The sequence below is a fragment of the Centroberyx gerrardi genome, chromosome 9 (assembly GCF_048128805.1).
Source record: "Centroberyx gerrardi isolate f3 chromosome 9, fCenGer3.hap1.cur.20231027, whole genome shotgun sequence".
NCBI lineage: Eukaryota > Metazoa > Chordata > Actinopteri > Beryciformes > Berycidae > Centroberyx > Centroberyx gerrardi.
Genome location: NC_136005.1, coordinates 27,418,588 through 27,435,483, shown reverse-complemented (window position 1 = coordinate 27,435,483; position 16,896 = coordinate 27,418,588). Strand labels below are relative to the sequence as shown.

Sequence of the window (16,896 nt, the reverse complement as noted above, 5' to 3'; positions counted from 1 at the left end):
TACAGTATGATATTTAGGCCTAGTAATAAATATCAATAATAATTAAAGCTGCAAGCAGCGATGATCGGGCCCTCGCACCTTTGCGCACTTCGGGGTGTGCCGCAGCTGCGGCGTCGTTACTGGACACTGACCAGTCGACGTGGCTCTGAATTTTCAGTATAAAACATGTCATTTCCTTTTGCCAGTAGGTGGCGCTATGACTATGATTCAAAATTGGCCTGTAGATGTCTTCAGGCCGGGACTCTCATCAAACATGTGAAGTTTGGGGCAGATTTGACCATGTACAGTCGAGTTACAAACCACTTCCTGTGTTGCCAGTAGGTGGCGCCAAGACTATAACTGAATATTGGCATGTTGATGTCTTCAGGCCTGGACTCTTGTCCAGCATGTGAAATTTGGTGCAGATTGGACAATGTACACTCAAGTTAACACAACTTCCTGTTTCATGGCGAAACATCGAAATTCGCCACGCCACCAGGGCAACGCCGTTCGATGAAACTCCCAATCTTCACAATGAAGCATCATCAAGGTCTTAAGGCTTTTCTGACCACATTTGAGGTGGATTTGGTCAACCCACTAAGAGGAGTACATCAAAGTATAAAACATGTAATTTCCTGTTGCCAGTAGGTGGCGCTATGACTTTAACTGAATATTGGCATGTAGATGTCTTCAGGCCAGGACACACTCAAACATGTGAAGTTTGGGGCAGATTTGACCATGTACAGTCGAGTTACAAACCACTTCCTGTTTCGTGGCGAAACAATTGAGCAAGCAGCTGAGTTCACAGACAGCATTTTGAACATGATTGTCACAGACATGCGCCCGCTGTCCATGGTGGAGGATGAAGGCTTTCAGAAGATGATTTCCACTTTCAATCCCAGGTACACGCTTCCTTCAAGAACCTACTTAATGAAAATGTTGGAGAAAAAGTATGAAGAAATCAAAGGCAAGTTGAAGAACACCCTTTAGGAGACTGACAGCATTGCACTCATAACCGACATGCCCCTTGAAGAGAGACACACGACTGCAAATATTGCAGAGTGGCTGTTGAAGAAATGTTCTGGAGTCAGAGGTTCGTCTTACTTGAATATATATTTATTGAAAGGAGAGTCTTGCAAGAGGAAGAGATGTGCACAGCAGGAGGCTAAGTACACTTCTTCAAAGAGAAAGAGATTGAACCAGTCCTTTATGTATCTTCCATGGACGTACAGAATGTGCTGACATTAAAACAGGTCACCAAAGTAGAGTATAATCAAGACATGTTATGTCTTAAGTTAGAGCTTCCATGGACATCTTGGAGACATCCAGGAGCCATTCTGACAACAAGACCTCTGGCATAGTAGGTTATGGAACATGGGTTACAGTGAGGTGACCATACATCATGAAACCTTACATTCCCTGAGGTTCAGCTGTTAATACATATGTTGAATTTTCTTCCACAGTAGCTTGAGGATGTTATTGCCAAATTCGACATTCCACCAGAGAAAATCAAAATTGTTGTCCACGACAACAGTGCTAATGTCGTAGCAGCGGTGAAGATTTTGGCAGAAAAGCATGGATGGGCATCAGTGCGATGTGCAGGTCACACCCTAAACTTGGTTGTGCAAAGCGCTCTGAAGAACCACCAAGCTATCTCCAAGTGTGTGGCTGCTGCAAGATGCCTTGTCGAACATTTTAAGAAGAGTGAGCTGGCATGCACCAAGCTAAAGGATAAGCAGCAGTAAATGGGCACACCGCAACGCATGCTGGTGCAAAACGTAAGTACTCGCTGGAACAGCACTTATCACATGTTATCCAGGCTGCTGTAACAAAGATGGCCAGTGACTGCTGCACTCTCTGACCCAGCAGTGACTCTGAGAGGAAAACACCACTACCTTGATCTCAAGCCTGAACAGTGGAACCTGATTGAGGAGCTGAGCCAGGCCCTTGAGCCATTTGAAGGAGCTACGGTGTTTCTGAGTGGGCAACAATATGTTACCCTCTCTGCACTTCCACAGCTAGTGCAAAGCCTTAAGAAGTCCATACAGAGTTCAGCTTTTGAGACTGCACCAGTAAGGTCATACCAGGCTCATGTGGCAGAACAGATCACAGCAAGATGGCAAGGACTATCTGTGTTTCAACCTGAATCTCCAAACACAGTCCTAATTGCTGCTGCTCTGGATCCCAGGTTTAGAAAACTTAAGTTCTTGCCTGCTGACGAAGCATTCAAGGTCCAAAGCACAGTACAAACCATGGCACTTGCTGCCAAAAAGGAAGCGAGGCGGCCCAACGTAAGTGAAAATGGAGCCTCCAGCACAGCACAAGACAACCCAGTAACGAATGCCAAGGGTGCAACATCGTTCCTCGACAACATACTGGGATCATCATCAGACTCCAGCACCAGTGATGAAGAGGATGAGGAGCAGCAGCTAAACCAAACTGTGCAGAAGGAGGTCTTGATGTATTTCGGAGAACATCCCCTGTCCAAGAAGGAGAATCCGCTGTCATGGTGGAAAACAAATGCAGCGCGCTATCCAACGCTGGCAAAGTCCTTGCTGTGTATTCCGACAACATCCACACCATCAGAGCGTCTGTTTTCTGCAGCAGGAAACATTGCATCAAAGCGCAGGACAAGCCTCAGTTCTGCGCATGTTGATATGCTCACTTTTCTTCATTGCAACCACCACCTGCTCCTTTAAAGGCTTACGCACACACACACACACACACACACACACACACACACACACACACTAGTATGTAGAGAGACATTTAAGGATGTGTATTCTTATGAATAACTTTCATTACATGTTGGCTTTGTAAAAGCACTCAGAAGAAAAATGTGTGATGAAATTGTATGCGTGGACTCTTGTTCCAACCTTCCTGTCCACTCGTTTTTGCCTCCTACAAATGCCACAAAGCCTTCCAAGAAGACAGTAAAGGCTTACGTTATGCCTGAGCTGTAGTTAGGTTGAAACTTGTAGTTCTGAAAGTTAAGTTGCACAACTTAAAGGCAATGTTAATGTATTATTATTATTATTATTATTATTATTATTATTATTTTAATTTATGCCTTAGTTTTAGGTTGTATGTATACCTTTTTTAAAGTAATTTGAAAGTAAATTTTTTTTTTTTATTTATTTGTTTTTGCATTTCAGAAAATGTTTTCTTTAAAACCCAGAATGTAATATGGCACTTAAATGCACTAAATTCAGTTCAATTCAATTTAACTTTATTGTCATTGTTCACAGTACAAGTACCGAGAAACAACGGGTAACAACTAAATGGGTTTAGTTTTGACAGATAATATTATTTTATGCAATTTAAGCAATAAAAATGTTGATTTTTCTAAAAAGGAAACCAATTAGTTGTTCATTTTAAGAGACCTATCTTATTTTCTCTTTTGTATATTTACTATTGCTCTTTAATAAAGCAAAAGTATTTCTTATCCGATTACTCGATTAATCGATGGAATAATCGGTAGAATACTCGATTACTAAAATAATCGATAGCTGCAGCCCTAATTCAAAATGACACAAATTTATTCATTTTGAAGAACCAGAATTTGTGACAGCTCACGATTATCCACAAAGCATTTTGCAGTAGATTGCTTCACCACAGCCTTTGTTTGTTATGGTCATACTTTTGAACAGTCTCTCGCCATGTTATATCCCGCCCCAACATCCTGTTTCAGCTGGAAATACGTTTCATTACAGAAGGAAATACGATTCCTTGTAACTTTTAGGTTTGATTCGTCACTTTCTGTATGTGGAGAAGATTTCCCACCATTGTCCATGCTGAATTTAATTTGGACAAACAGGGCAAAACGATGGTGTCTCAATTAGGGGGGATGGTTACAGCCCCGTTGTGTGATTTAGGCTGAAAAGACAGATGCGTTTTTACATTAAAGGTCCCATATTATGCTCTTTTTAGCTGTTTAAAAGATTTCTCAGTGGTCTTTAAAACAAGGTTATGAATTCTGTTGCAAAAAAACACACAAATCCAGGCTCTGTGGAGCCTCTCCATCCTCTCAGTTTCTCCCCTCATTAACTATGCGCTGTTCTGAGTGGGCAAGGATGCTCTGATAATGAGGCGCTGCTCTGATTGGCCGCCTGATCGCGGAAAAACTCCAAAACAAACATGGCAGCTCCTTGTAGAAGAAAACTCTGTCACACAACATGTAAAACCGTACATGTTGGAATGGCGGAATCTGTCAACCGAACAAGAGGAGGCAGCTGCTGAAGTTACAGACACGGTTACAGCAGGATGTCTCTGAACGGTAGGTTGAAATTTCAGTGTGTTGTTCGTACTTTCTCACCGTGCGTGTGTATGTGGTTGCGTCGGCTATGTTGTCTTTCTGGACAGCCATAGCGGACAAATTTATATCCCATAAAAAGGATATCTAACGTTACCTGCCGGAGTGTCTCGCACGGTAACTGTACCGTATGGTTTGTTTGATTCATTTTTAGCCTGACGTTCACCGGTGCCGGTGGTTTGAGGCTGTCTAGTAAGCTCGTCAACACAGTAGGTGTCGGTAGCTTTTAGCTGGCTGCTTGGATAGCTGCTGTAATGTTATTCCATGAAGTGTCTTACAATTGCCGTTGTACTGGCTAGCGATAGGAAACAAATCCACACCAGACATTATGTAGTTATTACGTTCAATTACATCAAATTGTGAAGACGTGAAAGAAGAACCCATCTGCAGTGGATACAAATATTGTCACGACACCGGCAAACATATGGTCTACCATTTGGACATATGACTGTCGTAATTTATGCCAGTGTTATTCAGCTACAGCTCAACAGTTTTAGAACTGTAGCTGAAATATTCAAAAACTGCATCTCATGGAGGCCTGCTGGTCATTCCCCCTGTACATAACATCTTACCTCTTTTAGAGTTGACACCTTTATTGTTTATGTCGTATGTTACATTAGTTTGTACAGTACTCACATTTACTCTGCATTGTCTGTGCTAATTGATAAACATATAACATAAACGTCATTGGCAGTGTAATGTTCCTATAAAGCTTGCAAAATTCAATAACAGTTACCCTTTCTCATTCCCTAGGTTACCAGAAGAATGAATCAGCTTCAGGATCCACCTACATGCATGTTGATCATCCTGGTCTGCAGCCTGTATGTTTGAATGTGTTCTCACTACAGAATGCAATGAACATTTATAAAGCAGACTATGGGCCCTTACAGCTTAGAGATATAGAGCAGTAAGTTTCTTTTATGCATTCTGTGCATGAATTGATTTGCCAAATATGGCCAACATGTTACTTTGGATAATACTGTACATGACAATAAATTTGAGTAAAATATCTGTGTTGTTCTACTTTATTACACATCCATGTAGAGAAACAACTGTAGCACACCTAAAAGTCTTTTAGTGACATCGGACAAAAGTTACTGAAAAAATAATATAATCCCACACAGTCTACACTTGCATGTAAGTGTAGACACTGTGTGTGGGGTTATATATTTTTTTCCCTTTACACACCCATGTAAATTAAATGTGAAACCAATAAGTAACCACAACACTGACTGTTCATACAGAATAAAATTATTTTATTATAGAAAAGGAATAAAAAAGGCACATGTAGAAACATAACACTGCTTATGCAGGACCATAATGGGGTGCTGTTATGTTACAAAACCTAAATCTGTGAGTGTACACAGGGGAGTGTTCCACTGTAGCAGTTACTGCAGTGTAGTAAAGTAGTGCAGGATCAATCACCAACATGATTTATAATTTGATGTTTTTAGTTATCTGTTATGTATTCATGAAACACACCCAACTACAACCTGACCTCATGCCAGATAACCAAAACAAAGGAAGAAGAGACTAAGTATTCAAATGAAATGTATTGACAGTATGTGTACCTTCTTCTCAGTGTCTAGCCTACAGATCCTTTGTCAGCTAGTGCTGGGGCTTTCTAGGTTGCAGGGTCAGAGTAGTGATACCAGTGTGTGGTGTTGTGCATATGCTGTGAGCTCCATGATGCTGCCAGCTGTGTCGGGTTCAGACTGCCTCTTGATTGAACCGAGACAAGTGGCTGCAATGACGTCCTCCTTGGCTGGCCTGTCAGACTGGGCACACAGGTCTTCTGGGACGGGGATCATGAAAACCTGGCTCACATAAGGTGCAGGGTCCTGGAAGACGTGATCAAAGATGAGGTCCATCAACTCATCAACGTAATCTGTGGAGTAACAGAAACACAGAAATCATCAGTTCCATTACAAGAGTGTACATCACATACTAGTGTGTAGCAAATTTGCAATTTTCATTTATAGATTACTTTATACTATAGTTTATACTTTATGACATTTGTATATTTATTGAATTTTCATATTTATAAAGTTTTGTGTGTGCAATAAAACTGTGTTGGTAAACATACTGAAAGTTGGCTCAGGGGGTCGGCTAAGCAGACCCAGGGTCCTCCTCATCCTCTTCCTCCTCCATTAGGTCAAGACGGGTCTCCTGGATGGTCTCTTGATAGGTGGGGAGGTCAGGCTAGGTTGTGGAGGAACAAAGGGGACAGTTGAAGAGCCAACTCTGAAATCTCTGCAATCCAAAACTACATTACCACAAACTACAGCCTCAATAATTACTATGTAGTTGATTCTAAATGTCTCCACCACAGTCAAGGAAAATAGGACATTATAACCTCCAGAGAGGTAGTATTTCTTGCAGTGTTGTCGTTTAGGTTTTCTAGGTTGCCACAACCCCAGCTGATTACAAGACTAGACTTACCAGACCAGGTGCAAAGACAGAACGTGAAATGTTACATCTCATCAACCAGTAACTCCCTTCCATTCATTTGGTGTTAGAAGTGAAATATTCATGGTGACAAGAGTCCCTGATCGACAAAGTACTTTTCGAGTTTTGCCACGTTACAGTTGCGGTTGTCTCGTGTACGGAGATGTGTCCGTAAAGTGAGCCAGAGGAGCTAACCTTAGCTAGCACTAGCGCGCTAGATTAGCTTGCTGCAAGTGGCACTAATTTAGCCCCTAAACTTGATTATAGTACGTGTGTCCTAACAGCACCGGGTTAACGAGACGAGGTGCTCGTTTTGGCCGGCTGAGGTACAACCGACTCTGGCTGCACATGTTTCTGCCCCAATTGCTAACTGTTGTCGTTGTGGCCAACAGGCTTCCTCGTATTCACAGGCCCGCATCAAACTGTCTCATCAGACTGGAGCTAAATCACTACCCGATGATAATCGGACTGAAATACCATAAACTACCGTATCCATTTCTCATTCTCAAGTTACGTTAGCGGACACATCTCTCCACACAAGGCAGCTGATTTAGCAACAAAGCACCATAGAGTGTAAAATAAACAAGAACACAATGTCGCAAACAAGCAAATGGAACATAACTTTACACACCTTAGCAAACCTCGACATGTTCTCAAGCCCAGCTGACTGTACTTGGAATAAACTGTAAATATAATCACAAAGTGGCGACACTTACCGATTGCACGTTTGCTGCTGGGTCACGTCCAGTTAGGATAGATCCATCTCTCAGGTGCAGTTGATTGTTTTCTGGACATTTTTCCTGCTACGCTACAGACAACAGGGTTTGGTCTTCCGCATTCAGTTGCCGGGCAATGGCGGACGGTGCTGTAGGCGGGCATATGAAATGAGTGTACCTTTGTGATGTCACAAATTTATTTTCACATATTTTCCTTACATGGATGGTGTGGATTTAGCTGGGGACCATGTGTTTTGATACTTCCATGATGTTTAGATAGCACATCCAACTCCTTTATAATCAAAGAGACAAGGGAAATCCGGTTTTGCACGTTATGGGACCTTTAAATATTTCCTAGTGCAGCTTTAATTGCTGAAAGTCTTTTCAAAGTAACCAGGCTTTCATCTAACAACACTGACATGTTGAGCGCAATCAATTAGCAGCCTGAAACAATCAGCAAAGCGTACTCACAACGACCATGTTGGAGCGCTAGTTTCTGATAATTGGTCGACTGTCCTCCCACTAATGTGATTAATAACCATGGTGTCGCTGTAAAATAAAGTCTCTGATATTTCCCGAGACCCAAGATCAACACCACTTCAAATGAGACTGTGTACAAACAGCAAGTGATGGATTATGTGTGTGTGCGAGATATGAAGAATGTCATGTGTTTATGAGATATCGAGAGGGAGAGGGAGGGAGGGAGAGAGTGAGGATGTTCAGCGTGTGGCTCATTAACTCAGGAGATGTAATCAATGGGAGGGAGGGAGACATTTAGCCATCGACAAATTAACTGCGCAGGTACTGTGTCGGTGAAGTCATGTATGTGCTGAATGAACTCTGCTGTGGCCTCTGAGATCCTCATGTAAGACGTGTAATGGATGCGTGTGTGCATGTGTGTGTATGTGGCTGCAGTGGCGGTGGGAATATTACGTTTTCTAAAAAGTATACGTCAAGGCTTTATTGATTTCTTGGGGGAAATGGAAGAATTAAACCTTACTCTGAGTAAATACAATAATTCTGAGTCACAATTTGTTTATTTTATCATTCACTTCACCAAAGTTGCAATATACAGTGGTATTGATCTTTGCTCTGAAAGAGTTCAGTGTGGTTACAGCCAGGTAATAGGCTTCAGTCCTGCATTTCTGGGTCTGGGCTGCAATTCTATAAGCTCTTAAATTGCAAAGCGGTTGGTTTTAGTGTAATAAAGCTGCCCTTCAATATCATTTTCCTACTCTCTATCCAGCAGTCATTCCTGTCATCTCCGCTGTTTCCATCCTTACTAACCTCTGTCTCTGCTCTGTTGTGGCTTCTGTCCTCTCCATCTCCGCTGTGACTGTTGTCTTTTCATCTGGCAGCGGCCTTGTATGAAATATTGAAGTGAACTTTTACAATGCATCCACTTTGGTAATATATAGAACAGATGCTGTACAGGCAACCGACAAAGTAAGGGAAACATCGCATTTCATTGTAAGTTACTTCAAAATCCAACAGTACAATGAAAAATATACTGAAATATTAAATATAGGCCATATGCATAAATAGAAGCAAATGTAAACATAGCATGCTAAATATCTAAAAATATGTAATGAGTGTGTGTGTTTGTGTGTGCACGCTTGCGTATGTGCAGTGTGCATCTCCACCATAGAGAGCAGCCATATGGGACACATTATGGGCCCATCCTGTGGCGTCGTCAAACTGACAAGACACGGTGATTTAGCTCCGTTGGAAGTGGATGGATCCATGCTTACCTTCAAAGTCATCTGTCTTGCGGCTCTGCGAGAGCCTGGGAGCCCCCGGGGACGCCATGCAGCATGTTGGCCACTCAAGAGCCTCTCAATTACTGGTTTTAATTTCCCTTCCACTGCTGGTCCGTCTCCATTAGCCGTGACATTTCTTTGAGAGACGTGAATCATCGCAGCTTCTCTGTTCATCGCCACGGTCCCTGTCCCCCGCAGATGCTGCCGGTTTTTGATGGAGCCAAACTTGTTGTGTTTGCATATTGTGGAGAGGATAAACTCTTTGGGGAATTGGAACAAACAAAAAGAGGCATGAACTGACTTTTAGATGGCTTTACCCTGCATGCTTATTTTGAGTGAAGTCACCGGGGGGCGGCTGAAGACTCTCAAAAGCTCAGCGTTCCACTGGCAGCCCTCTGCGGCTTAAAACAAAATTATTTAATTTAAATAATTAAGTTCTTTTTATGAATTGAATAATTTCCTTTTATGTACTGTCTCCATTATCATTACATTTCTTTCTGTGGTGTGAATCATCTGGGCTACTCTAACCTGCGCTGTCCTACCAATACTAGCGGTACTGTTGCTTTAGATGTAGCTAATTTTGAAGGTGCCACATGTAGCATTTTAACATTAATACATTTTAGTGTAAGTAGTATAATTACGGTAAACAAACATTGGTAGCCTTTCCTGGCCACGACACTGCATTTTACATTGTGTACCGCCAGGTCAGATTTGGCGGGAAATATGCTGGATTGCTTTACGGAACAAAACAGGAAGAGAGCGCTGTTCTTCCAGTGCAAAGCAAGAGAAAAACAATTTGTAAACAATTTGGTTTTAATTTGGAGAAACACTAGCACTAACAATGCCACTGGTGTGAGATAGAAACTAGTAATTGTCTCATTTGTGTACAGTAATTATACCAACGTATCACAGTTAATGTCACAATGATACAATGAAAAATGCTATACGTAAAACCTTTAATGTGTTTGTATTGCCTAGCCGATCGTTGATGTGAAAACTTTGTATCCCCACTTAATGTGGATTTGTATGTTTTCACCTTCATTATAGGTTCACATTCATTTATATGCTGTGCAATTCTCCTGACACTAGACATTTAGGTTTACATTTTAGGTATTTAGCTGATGCTCGTCCAGAGCAACTTATAGTGAGTGCAACAGTAGAATAAGCTTTGATTCCTAGATTATCAACATTACAAGCGACCAATAGTAAGGAGGTCAAGGGTCAGAGGTCACAGCGCCCTGACAATAGATAGAAGAAAGTATTCCTGTGATGCTAGAGTCATCATGGATGATAGAGAAGTGTTCGGCGAGGAAATAAGACCTGAGGAGAAAAAATAGAAAGGTCAAATATTTTTTGTATTATTTTAGCATTATTATTTTGTAGCATTTCAAAAACGGGTGGTGGTGAACTTGAAAATGAGGTTAACTCCTGAAAAATTGACTTCCGCTGGTAATGAAATCAATGGCATGATAAAAAATGAGAGAAATAAGATGCCTTCCCGGCAGCTTTCTGGGTCGCTCATCCAGCTGTATATCTGCACACGCACACACACACACTGCCATGTTAGCAAACATGTATATCAAAAAGGCCCGTTTCTCTCTCTGCGCCCTCCCTTCCCATCTCCTTTCCCCTCTCTTTCCACTTGATGTGTCCTTGAGGTGATTTGGCAGCAGAGTGGCCAAATCCGCCCTATTAGAAGTCATCCATTGCATGTTTGGGCCCTTTCTGACATTGTAATTTTCCACGCAAACAGGGAAGGCGACAAGTACAAGAAAGGATTATGGTTTAAGAACACTTCCTTGGCCTGTCAACTTGGGAGTGTATGTGTGTGTGTGTGTGTGTGTGTGTGTGTGTGTCTGCTTTGGTGCGTTGGTGGTTTGGTGGCACAGGTCCACTCATTTTTAATCTGTCAGTTCTACTCCGGAGGCACCATGGTCACGCACAATCTATTCAGTTCTGAGCCATGCCATACACACACACACACACACACACACACACATATATAAACACACACACTCAAACACACCATATCTATTCCACTCAGTGCCACGCCATTTGATGAGTGGTCACAGAGTGTAGACAGAAGAGGCAGTGAATTGTTTCCTTCGCACTGGGGCATTAGTCACTGCATTGAGGTTTTGTACAAGTAATGCTTACAAACTGCTCACAGACACACCCAACAGGCCATGAGGCATCTACAGACAGCTGCCAGAGCTGATCTGAATACAGAGCGCACCAAGTGACAGCTAATGATAAGACTTTACTTAAAGGAATACACCTAGTTTTTGGTAGATTGTTCCGTTAAGTGATGAGAACACAGACACCAAAACCATCCATGTCTCCATGTGTAGATCATAGGCTCCAATGCTCCATGCTAACAATTTAGCATACACTGTGTTGAGTGATAGTTTCTTGTAACAACCCCAACACTGGTAAACTAATGTCTTCTTCTCAGTGTGGTGGGGTGGAGGTGGTGAAGAGGTTCAGCCATCCTTGATGAGTCCAGCTTTCTCTGGACGGAATGCTTGCAGTCTCACTTGAGATATTTTTAGAGGCTTCTTAGTTTGAGTTTGTCATTTTCTGTGTGTGGAGAAGATTTTACCCAACACCAGAATTTAATTTGGGCAAATGGGTGAATCTATGGGGCCACTCTTCTCTGTTGTAGTCCCACTTTGTTATTTAGTCTGATAAGACAGGTAGATATTAGCATAAAAACCTTGCCTTGTGCAGCTTTAAAGCATATAAATCATACTAATTAGATATGATAACATATGAGCCATTAGATCCTTTGGATATGGTGTGGTTCATTATCAAGTAAATTGGAGACACATCATAGTTGTATTTTTATTTGGGTGTTACTATAATAACCACACTTGTACTGCAGGTAGTTAGTAACCACCCTTATATTGCAATGCAAGTAATTATGAATAGCCTTATGACATTATATCAGACATTCTAGCTTTTAAGTATTACCCAATGCATTTATTCATCTGATATCTAATTTATCATAATAAATGAAGTGATATCTATTACCTAGATTGTACACCACCTTGATTTGGGGTGATTCTTTATTTGAAGATTTAATACCCTGAGGCTGGGAAAAGATAAGCAGAGTTACCAATTTACTGTTAATTGTTTATGTTAAATGCTCCAAGGCTGCAAATTACAAGAAAACAATCCTATTAAACTTGGGCCAAATGAAAAACAATTTGTTTGGATTTTCACCTTTAAAATGCTGATAATGACTCTGAAATGATTAATGCTCGCAATTTAGCTGGCGTCCCAAACAGAACGGCTTGCTGCTCTACAGAGAATGAGAATCGAGGGAGGGGAAAAAAAATAAAATGAAATGGGTCTAAATTGGAAATTTCCAACGAGAGCGGAGGACTGAGTGTCCAAGAGCTAAAAGCAATTAATGGAATCAGAGGACAGTCTCTGTGGCTTCTTGAGCGTTGATTAAATATTCTGATTGCCAGAGAAATCACTCTCCAACAGGGAGATCCATAGCTGCCTATACTGTAAAGTGGCTTATTGGTAAATCCATTACCCTTGGAGACAGAGTGTTTTTGGACAAACGCTCTTAAAGGCATCGTAAAAGATCAAAGGGTTGCGTTTCACATAGACCCTACAAGCTTCTAAATGACTGCCAGGCTTTGCTCTGTGGATCTGTGCAGTGCCCGTGTTCGAGGCTGATGGGTTGGAGGGTTTATGCGTTCGTCAGCAGCGTCCCCAGACAGCCGCGATGCTAAGGTTGGACACCTGAGATAGCAACGCGTCCATCCATCCGTCTATCCGTCTATCTGTGTTACAAACAATCACAGTTGCAGTAGCAGTAGCTGGCGTCCCCCTGGTCTTCCACCTGAATGCATCCGTGAGCTAACAACGGATACAGGCTGATGAAATTTTCACAACCCAGCAAATGCAGGAAATGGACAGTGGTGTGGTTTGAGTGACCAGGGACAGTCCTGATGGAGAGAGGAGTAGGAGAAGAGTAGAAAGACTTGTTCTCCAGCCCCCCCCACCCCCCCTTCTAACCTCCGGGTATCTTGCTGAAGAGACACGCTCATAGAGCTGGGACTGAAATAACATTTCTCAAGAACAGAAAGTGAGGACGCTTTGGCGGCACGGTGGCTCAGTTAGCACTGTTACCTCCCAGCAAGAAGATCCTGGTCCTTTATGTGTGGAGTTTGCATGTTCTCCCTGTGTTTGCCTAGGTTTCCTCCCACAGTCCAAAGGTCACAGCAGGTGGACTGGAGACTCCAATTTTTTTTTCCTAGACGTGCGTTTCATTATAGCAAACTTAACAGTGGTGGAACAAGAGTTTTGGGGGCCTTGGGCAGGAACAGTTCTAGGGCCCCTCTGATAACATACTCACTTCTGTACAAAATGTACAGAAAATAATTGAGGAAAAATGAGTTTCAAAGAAATTGAGAATCCTATCAATAAAGATTATACTTTTTTTGTTTTATCTCATTTTGTTGACAACATACGACTATTAAACAGTGAAAAAAAATATATTTTAGCCCTTTTATTGTAATAGAAAATAAAAGTCACTACTTGGCTACTTGGGTCCAAGCCTACTCGATTATGATTTCACCCTCTCTGTCACGACATTGAAAGTAGAGTAGCCGATATTATTCCTTGTTTTCTTTGTATTTAAAATGTCCCTTTTTGTATTTGATTATTCACAACTTAGCTGTTTGTAAAAGATTAGGCTGAAAGAGTTCTGCATACATGATCGTGTGCTATGAATGTTGAGATTTTTTCATTTTCTCTTTTCCTTCATTTTACCCTTTTACGGGGCTTTGGTTTTTGAAGACACGGTTAAGATCCATTCTTAGATACTGCTCCAATGCCATCATTTTAATGAGCATTACAGAGAATGTGAAGTCCTAAATGTACTATTTGTAAGCATGTCTGTCTTTTTTTTTTATATATTTTTTTTTCTTTTTTCTTGTCATTTGTTATATGGCCTATATTTTCTCTTCTTTGTTATTGTTCACCTTTATCTGTAATTTCTCACTTTCTTTGTAATCTCTTTTTTTTTTTATCTCTTACTTTTTGTCATGTGGGACCTTGAAGGATGTGAGGGAAGTTTAAAAGCATTATTGGACCTTTTCGCTATTGTGGAAGTTTGGCAAGATAAGATGAAAGTAATTAATGATATTGGATAAATATAAAAAATATTTGTTTTAATGGTAACATTGGGGTTTGCTTTTGAGTAGCAAACACCGGCCAACACAGATTAATCTTTTTTTTTTGCAAGGTAGATGTATTAGTGATAATATTCGACAGCTCCTTGAAATAACTGAATACTATGATGATGTAAAAACTCCTGGTCTGATATTTATTGCGGATATTAAAGCTTTCGATAAAGTCCGCCTAGACTTCATCTATAGAACTTTGAAGCATTTTAATTTTGGAGAGTCACTGATTAAGTTGGTAAAGGTACTATATAGTAGTCTGAAATGTAAACTAATAATGTTTTGTTTTTGTTTTTTTTCAGAAACAACAATACAGAGGGGTTAAACAAGGATGCCCACTGTCTCCATAGCTTTATTGTAGCCACTGAAGTTCTCACCCAGAAGGTAAGATCAAACAATAGAATTAAAGGATTAAATATAAATGGAATAAGATCGAAAATCTCTTTGTATGCATCTTCTCCAATTGCACTGGTTGAAGACTTGGACAGTTTTGGCCCTTTTTTCTGGAAGTGCATAGTTTAAGCGAATGTTTATTCCTGTAGTCTTTCGACTAAAAGTTGTAGAGAAGAGGAAGCACTGAATGGCTGTGATCAGCTTATTTTGCAGTCTTGCCAGGCTGAGTGGCATTTCCATTCCATTTCCCTCTCCATGCAGAAAGAGCCGGGGCCAGCAATCAAACCTGGGTCCACCCTGTTTGTTTGTTTGACTGATTTTTTGTTGTTGTTTAATACAGCTAATACGAATGATTTTAGTTGAAGGCGGCAGAGATATAAAATATGCATTGAACTCACTGAATTTTTCTTTTCCATACTTTTCCCTCTCCCACATGACATTTCCGTACGGTTGGGTTTGTGGACTGGAAGTTGACCTTTTCCACAGACTCCCACCACTGATGGAATGGCCTTGGCTGTCATGGCTCCCATTAACCCATAGGCCCCGGCTTCACAGGGCCACGGCTCTGTTATGTCAAGATACAGAAAAGGAGACAGAAAAGACCATTCAGAACTTTGCACAGGCCTCGCTCTGCTTTAAACCAAACAAGCGTGCAGGGTTCAAGAAGCGAGCGGGACATGCATGCAGGAAATTAGAGACGAGAGAAAGAAGAATGAAGCGAGGTGAGGGAGGAAGGCATGAATGAAGGCGGTTAGGGAGAAGAGTGAAAGCATCTTGGCCGCTATGTTAATATGCTCAGCGGAGCGTTTATGAAACGAAGAGATGGAGGTATAAGTCAGTGACATTTTCATTAATTCGTTGTCAGGTAGATCCTCTCCCCACCGCTGCGCTTGACATATAAGGCTGTTTTCTCACACATTTCAGATGAATTGTTCAACATATATGAGCTGGGCTTGACTAGTTGAATGAAATAGTGCATTAAGTGCACAGAATAGGTGGGTGTGAAATACATATGGATCTCTACGCTTGGTGAAACCTTGCATTAGCATGTAATTACATTGTTACATAGTAATTGAAATGGCTGTACATTTGGAGTATAATTATTATGTGAACTGAACATAGTCTGGCTATAGGAAAAATTGGAATATATATGATTTTGAAACCCACATTGCGTTCAATGTACAGTCATTTTCCTCTATATTAACTACAACGGATGTGATCAGATTTGAATTGGGTTTTATATTAGTGCACTGCCTGTGCTGCTGGTATTGTTAAAGCAAGTGAGAGATTTCTGTCCTATGATTTAGGAGGTTTGTCTCAGGTACGTGGGTTAAAAAAAAAAACAGACCAAGAGAACTTCCACACTGATAAAAAAGGAAAAAAAAAAAAAAAGAACAGACTTTCATTTACATAAGTTACAAACACAAAAAGGGCGACAAAAAGTGCACCAACTTAAAAAAAAAAAAAAGTGCACAACCAGTGCTGTTAATCAACTACCTCTTGCCCCATTTCCAAGTATAGGACAGATTGTGCTGTAGTTGAATGAATGTTTTGCTATTTCAAAAATGAAAAAAAAAAAAAAAAAGCCCCAGTACATTACTTGTATGCGGAATTTGACTTGGCTTTCATATTAGACATCTGACACTTCACTTTAGAAAGACTATTGCATTTTCCTCTTGATGTATTAACTACAAAGCAATACCATGGCATGATTTGAATTCTAGTGCAAGTTAACCCAATTTTTAAATGGGAATGTAATTGCCAAGTTCCCAGCCCACCATTAACCAACCAGCAGCCTCCTTGTTCTATTTCCCCCCCAAAAAAAGCTGATTTAGGCTGGCTTTAATTGCACACATAATTCGGTTCCAGGGCCATTAAGTGCTTTTCTCTGTCTGTCTGTTTGCTCTCTAATTGGCGAGATTCACCTCTGCTCATCTGTATGCTTGTACACCTTCACACAACATAATTGAAGCACCCGAATGAATATTTTCCTGAATATTTATTTCACCACGGGAGTTTCAAGTGGCTTTGTAATGGCAATTGAAGCCAGGTTATTGTGACATTAGGCCATTACGAATGTACAA

The 16,896-nt window shown here is 41.0% G+C and overlaps 1 protein-coding gene across 1 annotated transcript in view; it reads left to right on the top strand.

Annotated features, from left to right (window-relative positions):
- Window positions 1–16,896, top strand: part of naaladl2 (N-acetylated alpha-linked acidic dipeptidase like 2) — a 386,338-nt gene that overhangs the window by 62,367 nt on the left and 307,075 nt on the right. Inside the window, exon 2 of the mRNA XM_078285865.1 lies at window positions 14,722–14,803. The gene's annotated coding sequence lies outside the window, so the exon portion shown is untranslated. The remainder of the gene's footprint in view (window positions 1–14,721; window positions 14,804–16,896) is intronic.